Here is a 9,085-nt window from a genome sequence, read left to right as displayed (position 1 = left end):
GCTCGTGTGCATTTGGTAATTTTTTTCTGTTTTCTGTCTTCAGGAAAGTGTCAGAGGTCACAGTCTGGCACATTATTCAGTGTTTAGCTCAAGGACGAGTCATGAGGTCAGAAAGTCACAGACCGAAGATGCCCCGATCGCCATTAAAGGAGACATATGATGCTCATTTTCAGGTTCATTATTTTATTTTGGGTTACTGCAAAAAACATCAGTTTTCTCCTACTGTGCAGCGCTGCAGCTCTGTTTTAGCTCCTGTCTCTTTAATAATAGGTCTCCTTTAAAGGACAATACCAGTGTTTTCAGTTAATTTAATAGCAAGGTTATCTATTTCAAAGTTTATAAATCAGCCCATCGCAATGAATTCCTGTCATGAAAGCCTCTGCTAGATGATTTTCCTACGTTTCCTATATAAATAAAATAGACTTCTTCCCTCATCTTCCCTCATTTCCTGTCATCAAAAAAATCTTTAAAATCTAACATGCTTTGTTCAGTGTTAAATGAAAACAGTGTTTAATTTGCAGGAAATGGGCTAAAACATGCAGACACTGATGTGTCTAAACTAAAAAGTAATTGTGTGAACAGATGTGATGATCGTACCATGACCACATCTATTCATTTCACCCAGAAATGATTTGATCCTATTCTCACAATGACATCAGGGAATTTTTATGGTGCAATTTAAGTGTAAAAAAAAAACTTCTTGTTTCATTTTTGCCCTGAAGTCAAACTGAAACTGCCTTTTCTCCATGAGAACAAACCACTGAGGCGTTTCTGGTACTTTTTTCACCACGTTATAACGAAAAGAAGAAAAAAAGAAAGTGTAAAAATAGTTTTCAGAATGAATACAGGCTACAGTAGCAGGTCAACACAGCTCCGAGTTCATCATCCATCTGTTCTGTACAGCCCATATAGATACCATCTTGTGACATAAGGAGGGAAACATGGACAAAGATAAAACTCAGATGCTGGCGAGGGGAAACCTTATCCACACCTCATGGATAAGGTTTCCCCCTCGCCAGCATCTGAACTTTATCTTGGGACACAAACGCCTACGACAGAGACAGATGACTTCACCTGTACCTTTTACTTGTCTCATTCCTATCGAGCCCTCTGGTATAATATGACTGGGATGTAAACTATAACGCTGGACGAAGAAGTCAATCACAGTGACATTATCACAGCAGAGTGGCTGTGTCCCTGGAGCTCAGGATGGCACTGGCTCCGGGAACGATGAGGAGATACAAAAGTTAGATGAGAAGGCAGCAGCCTGGCAGACGAGTACAAAAACACCAGAAATAGATCGAGAGGTTCAGCCATAGATACCACGTAGTAGTGCGGAAACAATCTGGCAGCATGTGCAAAGGTGACCAGAGTCTTGATCATTAGATGAGCTACAGGTGTGTGAAGTGCAGGAGCTCCAGCTGACCAAGGAAACCTCAACCAGCTCCTGTGAAAAAGCCTCAGAGCAACCAACACACAAAGCACACAGAAAAAATTACTTCCATGCCAGGCGTCACTTCTCCCTGTGACTGGAGACATATCAACATAATTTTCCCATCCTGACTGTCATATACTTTCCTCCACAGTCACATGACCTCAACCCCAAATCAACATTTATGGGCCAATCATTCTGTGACATCACAGGAGGCTCTGTGGTCTTGGACAGACTTGTGGAGTCGTGGTATCAGTATCGGAAACAACCCTAGTTATGACAGGTAGTTACCTACAGATGTCAGCCAAAGAGAAAAGAAAAGTGTGGCCCATACAACAACCAAATCACAACACAGGTTGGAACAGCCTCAGTCAGAATCCACGGGCGCAGGTAATTGGGATACTTGGAACTGACACAAAAAGTCTTTACAGTTTATATAACCAGATTTAGTGTGTCAGCAGCAGGGCGAGGAGGCTGCCTGGCCCCGGCAGCTGAGCCGCTGCAATACCTGATAAATATTTAGATGTTTCCAGGGATCCGTAGCCGTCGAGGGCATGAGGTAGATCACAGGTGTCCATCATTTTCTAGAGTATGCAGCTGCGTGCATCAAAGGGGAGGGGAGCGCACATGCACATAAAGACACGTCGTACTATTTAGCGTGCAGCCATGCACGTACATATGATCTCCCGCACGAAACACAGGCATGCCACAGAACACCTGACAGGTGCAGGCGTGGTCTGCTGCGAGACACGCTATCTTGACACGCTAACTCATTCTTAAATCTGAGTTACATGCCTGAGGCTGAGTGCTAAGCACCCTAGTTTACTCTCTGAAGCCTGTTCCTCTTCCAGTCCTTGTCTCTGGGCACACCCTCTTCCGATTGTAGGCAGACTTCTGTCACTCTGTTCATAATGGAGCTGCTAAGAGGCCTGAGAATCTGAGCTTGTCTGATGAGTAATGGACTTATTAGCTGTGTCAACAGCAATGCCACCAATCCCATGATCAGTATGTATTATCTGTTGTCCTGTAGGTGTCTGTGCAAGAAGCCACTGCGCGAGGCTCAATTCAGAAGCACTGATCCCTCAATCAAGACCTGACATTACAACAGTGGTTTGTTTATCATGTCGATGCTGTGCCGACTCTTGACCGTGTTTGAGAGTTTGATTCTGTACAGATCCGTCTGAGACACACGTGCAAAGCTGTGTAAAGCTCAGCAGAGGCAACAAATCAATCATCAAAAAAACACACAAAATGGTTTCATGTACAGATTCTTGCAGCACACTGATTTATTTACCATACGAATGACACACGCATGGTCTGATTCTCCACAGTAGTGTCTGCTGGCAGACTCCACATAGATACACTATCACAAACTGTCAAGAATGCATATCAGAGACTTGCCAAAAGTTTTTCCTCAGCTTCACGGGAAAGTTGCACTTGATTGGCACTGTTATGGCAGAATTGGATAGAAAAATCTGAGAGGGTGGATTAATGGCAACGCGCTGTGTAAACTCCCTTGGCCCGAGGCGTTTGGTCTCCATACACCTTGGCTTCCTCTGTCATTTACAAGCTTCTCGCATGCACGCAGCAGAGCCAAGAGAGTGAAAAACCGGATGAGCAAGTCCACCGCTCTCCTGTCTTGTGGGGGGGGGGAGAGAGAAAAAAAAAGCGTTGCCTCTGGTTGCACAGTTGCCTTGCGTGAGGACAACAGCTTTATCTCTTTAGACCTCCTCACCTCGCCTGTGGCAGCATCACTTTTACAACTCACCTTTTTCTTTTTTCTTTTTACCTGCTCAGAGGCATACGACCTCTCGATGACAGACGTAAACATACACTGAATGCATCCAACTTGACTATTCGGAGCATCTTTGTGTGAGAGACGCTTCTCTGCACAGTTGCCAGCAACACAGAAAATGAAAGCTTCTAGAAAATGCCTTTATGTCTGTGAGGTGATGCAGATATTAGCCACATCCAGGGAGGAAAGAAAAGGTTGTTATCAGATAAACTGTGAACTCAGGCCAGTTTCCTTAAAGCGGCAAAAATGCTAAATAATATGAAAGTGCTCACAGTAACAAACCCACAAATATTCTCTTCAAAGCTCTACAAGTTTAATCTTGGCTTTCAGCTCACTGTTTTGTTTTTTATTTATTTCACTGGACCTGGATATTCCCTGAAACTCTGAAAACTCTCTCTGGGTGCTGAGGCGTTTCCCTCCTCTTCTTCCGCTCTGCAGCTTCGATTTCTCTTTTTCGTGGCTTTTTTAAGTTTGTGGTGTTGCCACAGTCGTGAACAGCCATCCTACACTCATCACTTTTATTTACAGCTATGAAATAGCTCCAAACGTTCAGCCATCACTTCATATATTGAAATCCAAAAGTGTGAAACTGATCCCTTTGTATCGATCCAACTGACGCTAGAATTGATCTGTTAAAGGAGTATCAGTTGTATCGACATTTTGGGATCAATCCGCCCCTTCGCTGGCTCTAGAGGAGAAAGTCTGGTGCAGAGCCGGACCTCCTGGAGGGATAAACACCCAGAGTAAAATCAGATTCTGCTCTGACTCTGAGGCTCAGAGATTACTTTTAAAATTCTGGGATTAAAAATGTAATTTATCTTCACTCCCATTTATTAACCTGACTGCAGCAGCGATCTGCAGGGTGACATCATTGCAGGGTGTACATAAGTATTGTGTCGACTGAGAGGAGGGGGGTAAAAGAAGAGAGGGAACCGAAGTATCTGGTGATTGATCTGCGTGCGAACACACAGGTACACACACCTTCTGCATGTCGTTGCTTGCTAGCTTCACTGAACATAATTTGGCCATCAGGGGTCACGAACATCATTAAAAACTACCACCGCTGATGAAAATCTATCTGATGTGACTCAGACGCAGATTTTCACGGATGAGGTAATGTTTTAGTTTTAGTCACGTTGACCTGCCGACGGGAAACAATCTGTTTTGATTCTGATTAACATCGCATTTCTCAAACTTTTGTTTTCTGTTCCCACAAGCTGCAAGCTGTGTCGCTCTCAAGAGCTTCCTCCTCCTCCTCCTCCTCTCTTTTCATTCAGGCTCCCTGCTGATGGACCTGATGGGCCCCTGTGAACATCTACCTCTCCTGGCTCCTGCTGCCTCACATATAGACGGATCTGGATTGTCGCATCCTGGTGTCCGCTGGATCATTGCTCTCCTCTGTTTTACTATCTCCTTATACCTGTATTTCTGTAAAATGTTATGCCTCTTCACTCTGATGTTTTCATTTTTACTGCTAATTATCTTGTGTGGCCTGTCCTCGTCCAGGTCACCGCGGTGGAGAGGAGGTCCTGTGGCTCGGGCACCAACTTGGCGATGCCTCGGCCTGCTCAGTCTTCTCCTGGATCCAAACACTTCACATATATTATATAAATTGTATCAGATATTCTGTCAATGCGTTAAAAGGTTGTTTTTTGTCTCAATACGGCAGGTTTTTCCTCCTTCCTATATAAATAAAATTGATGTGTTTCGATATGAAGTTCGGTCACATTCACGGACTTCCTTGTTCTCTCTCTATCCAGGAAGTTAAAGGAACAGGCTGCTAAGTGAAACTCACCATCACCTTGAGTAAACCTGTGGATTTCTCTGGTTTGATCGTCGTTGGAAACACTTAATGTAAGAACACATCTCAACAACATGGTCTAGTTGTCTTACATAATATATCTTTCATCACCGTCACCTGTTCCAGATTGGCACTGTGAACTTGTTGGTGACATGTTTATGTCTTGGATGCAGAAAAAAAAAAATCCCTTTCGCTCTGTGTAAAATACAAACATCAGTATTTGGAAATAAAATAATATTAACTAAACTAAATATCTAAATGAGTTATTACGTGAGCATTTTGCAGTGCTTCCACTTCGAGTCATCATAACCTCCATTAGCCTCGGCCGATTTCACAACAGCGTTTATACTCGCGTGATGAACACTGATGAATTGCCTCTGTTGTGACAATCCCACCCTGCCAATCATTTTTCCTGTCAGAACACAGCAGCGGCATTTTTAGAACGGCTCGTTTTTTATGCTTTAAGAAAAATAATAATATTGTTTCAATGACGCGTGTTCCTGCAGTCTTCACATTCTTCAAAACAAATGCAGGTTGTAACGTCTCCTGTCAACAGCGCTGCGGCTTTTGCAACGGCAGTTAATCTGCCGCGTCTGTCTTCCAGTTACCTGTCGTGTGAAATTTAAGACTTTCTGATAGTCGGTGGCGAAACCACAGCTTGGTTACTGTCATAGCATCCAAATGAACCGATAAATCAACTGATGGCACGCATGAGCACAACACGTCTGTTAAAGGCACCTGGAGCGTACAGTACAAATCACTTTGATTGTCGGAGCTGATACACGCACAGCCACTCATCCTGCCGACACCGAGAGAAACATTGGACACACATACACGCACAGGACAGGACGGCACAGCATCGCAAAATGTTGCTCTTGGCCCGGCAGACTGAGAGCTTTTTGGCATGATAGTGGTATCTATGATCGTGGAATTTCCAAGTGGCCTGCTTTGGAAAACAGGCTGATAATTCAATTAGAGCTTTGGCAACCGACATGCCGACACCAGTAGCATTACGAAATGACTCCCACCATAACAAAGCTCTTGCTTAGACAGCAGCTGCTGAAAGGGCTGGAGTCCAGTGCCCTTTTTTGAACAGTTGTTTATCCAGTAGGCAGAGAGATTTACACAAACTCTGGCCTTCGACACCAGGTGTTTGTGTTTCTCTATCATTTCCCCTTTTTTATGATTATATTTGACCCCCTTTACGTGTTAAATACTCCTCGTAGCGTGCAATAATGTGGTAGTAAATCACTGATTTTGTTTTTTTTAACCTTCCAGGCAAGTTGTTTTTTCTCTTCCTGCAGAGACTTGACACCGGCTTTATCTTGTGAGTTTATCTTGTTTAAATTGTAATTTCATCCACCTCACACTGACAATAATGCAGTAAAACACAATGCAAGAAAGAAGTTAAGTAAATTTGACTGAAAGTTAACTTGCTCAGCAGTGTCGTCATGCTGTTTTACTTTAACATTTTAACAGGTAACTGATGCATTTAATGCCAACAAACAGTGTTTTCTGAATGGATATGTATATTTCTTCTGTTTCAGTGCATTAATGACAGCAGCATGTCTTTAAACAGTAGTATCCTGTTACATGTCAAACACTTAGCCTTTCACAATCTGTTCACTGGGAAGAAAACCAAATATGCACCTCATCTTTCCTCATGACTGGCTAATAAAAATACTAAATGGATGTTTAGATTTGGTTCAGCAGCAGTCTAAACATATTGGGATTTGATGGGAATTTACAGGTGCAGGAGGAACATCTGCACCTGTAGATTTTTCTCAGTTGTGTGTTTTGTTTTCCCAAGAGAGAGAAGAAAAACTGACGAATGCATCGGGGAGGAAATGACCGAAAGAGCAGCAGGACGTGAAGTGAAGATGATGATATGTGATCGAAGGGCGTCGATCTCCCAGTGGAGTCCAGACACTGGTGGTGGTGGTGGCTCTTCTGAGCACTGAGAGGTGTAACAATGAAGGTGTGTTGGACAGATGTGAACAGCTGATATCAACTGACAGCCCCGAGACAATGACAGGCAATTACGAGCGAGAATGAATGAAGGGATGATAGGAGAAATAAACTCTAGTCTAGTCTAGACTGTCTGAACTTTTTTGCTGGAGCTTCATTTGTCTGTAAACACCAGATCAAAGCTGCCGGTCACTGCGTGGGGATCAATGAAAAGTCAGTGGATGGCCAGATCCCAGAGATGAGAGAGGCCGCTCACGTCCGATGCCAGGGATCATCCTAACACACAGACAACAGGGGTTATGATCTTCATCGAGCTCATTTTTTGTGGGGCTGCTTCGAGAGCTTCTGTTTGAAAGTCTGGACTTTTCAGAAAGGCGCTGTCGTTGCCTTGTCGGTCTACTTCAGGCAACCAATCATATAAAAGATCCGGTGGTAATCAAGAAAATGGAGGACGAGCTTGCTCTGCCAGTGTCGGTCTATCCAGAGCTTTATCATACATATCATAACAAAGACAGAAGAGCTCAGACACTCCTGTCTTTCTCCCTGAGCTCGCCGGTGAGTGTTGTGCTTTTGTCACGCTACACATCGTGAGCTTGTCGTGTCGTCAGTGCTCTGTTCATATTCGGCATTTCTTTTTATTGGGCTTCCTGAGAATGATGTGTTACTGGAGTTCACCTAAAATATTCTCAGACAAGAGAGAAATTGAAACCTTCTTGATTTTTAACAAAAGTAGAACACGGGAGAAACTACAGCTGCGATGGAAAAACTTCAAGCACCGCAGCGCAGGTACTTTTTTTTGTTATTGGTGTAATTTTGTCAACAGGTTTTATGACTTCTGGGACATAACCTCAAAGTTTCGGTTTCACTTTGGCTCTCAAAGCTTTTTGAAACATGTATCTGCGTACAAAAATCTCATTTTTAATGTGTAAATTAAAAAATGCGATGGACCAAACAAGAAAGAAAACGAGAAAAATACATGAATTTGTGTCATGTTGTACAAAATGACCTTCTTGTTCTTCGTAACAATACTGTTCATTTTGAATTTATTGTCCATTTATGCCATCAGAAGAGAAGAGAAGATCACTACTGAGGAAATACCACCAATCTACGATCAGGTGTTGAAGGTGTCTGCGGTAAACATCATTTTCCTTTTGATGACTACGCGATGTGTGCATGTGCAGGTACAGACGTATGGATGCCTCTCACCAGGTGAGCAGACAGGTGGACACCCATTCGTCTGGGTGGGGAGTAAAGGAGGAACTTTTCCTCTTATAAAAATGTTTGACGGACAGTTAAAAAGAAAGTTTTGATTTACGGTCCATGAACGGAGTTGAGTCAACATGAAAAGGATGTGGTGGCGTTTCATCTTGTCTCTTTGATGGATTCATCCCGAGGCCGCGCTGACACGCCCTCGTCCAATAAAAATCAGAGACTAAATAAATTGAGTAAATGAAAGTGAATCGATGCTGCCGGTTTTTTAAATGTTAATGATTTTTGCTACAGCAACACAAAAGAAAATAACTGTTTGTCTGTCTGTTCTGTCTCATGTATCTATTCACACATGTATTCAGAGTAAACACAAACACACACACACACGTTGACAACAGTAAAGACACCAACACAGCAGCGCCTGCCGGGTCATGAAAGTTTTCTAATAAAACATGAACATGTAATTAACCCTGGCACTGCTCTCCGCTGTATTTACGTGTTTTCAACTCAACCCTTGGTAACTGAATAATGCGAGACATTCCTCATTGTGTTTCTAATTTCTCTGTTGCATAACTGTGATCAAACCCTTTGCTGATGACTCACACAGCTTGTTGAAAGGGGACAGTTATGCTGATTGTTATTTATTTATTTAGTTTTTTAAAGAAGTAAACATTTGCTGATATCGTGTGCCTGAATTCACATCATATCATAGACCAGACCTGAGTCCCTTTGATTGAAAGAAACCTTTTGTCAGTGCCCTGTGAGAAGTCACACCACAAGCTTCAGTCGCTCTTCCTCTCAGCCTTTCCACATCAAAATAGTAATCTAACTAACACTGAAGCGTGATGTTTTACTCAGGAAGCTCAGTGTTCGATTAGAC

General features: G+C 42.9%; 1 long non-coding RNA gene across 1 annotated transcript; it reads left to right on the top strand.

The window, feature by feature from the left end:
- The first annotated feature begins 6,252 nt into the window (after positions 1 to 6,252).
- Positions 6,253 to 8,620, top strand: LOC140994994 (uncharacterized). The gene is made up of 3 exons (XR_012178750.1): positions 6,253 to 6,355; positions 6,839 to 7,782; positions 8,063 to 8,620. It is a non-coding gene; the product is annotated as an uncharacterized lncRNA (long non-coding RNA).
- Positions 8,621 to 9,085: the final 465 nt, after the last annotated feature.

Source organism: Pagrus major, chromosome 4 (assembly GCF_040436345.1).
Source record: "Pagrus major chromosome 4, Pma_NU_1.0".
Classification (NCBI taxonomy): domain Eukaryota; kingdom Metazoa; phylum Chordata; class Actinopteri; order Spariformes; family Sparidae; genus Pagrus; species Pagrus major.
Note: the sequence above shows the minus strand (reverse complement) of the source record. Positions and strands in the feature narration are given on the sequence as shown.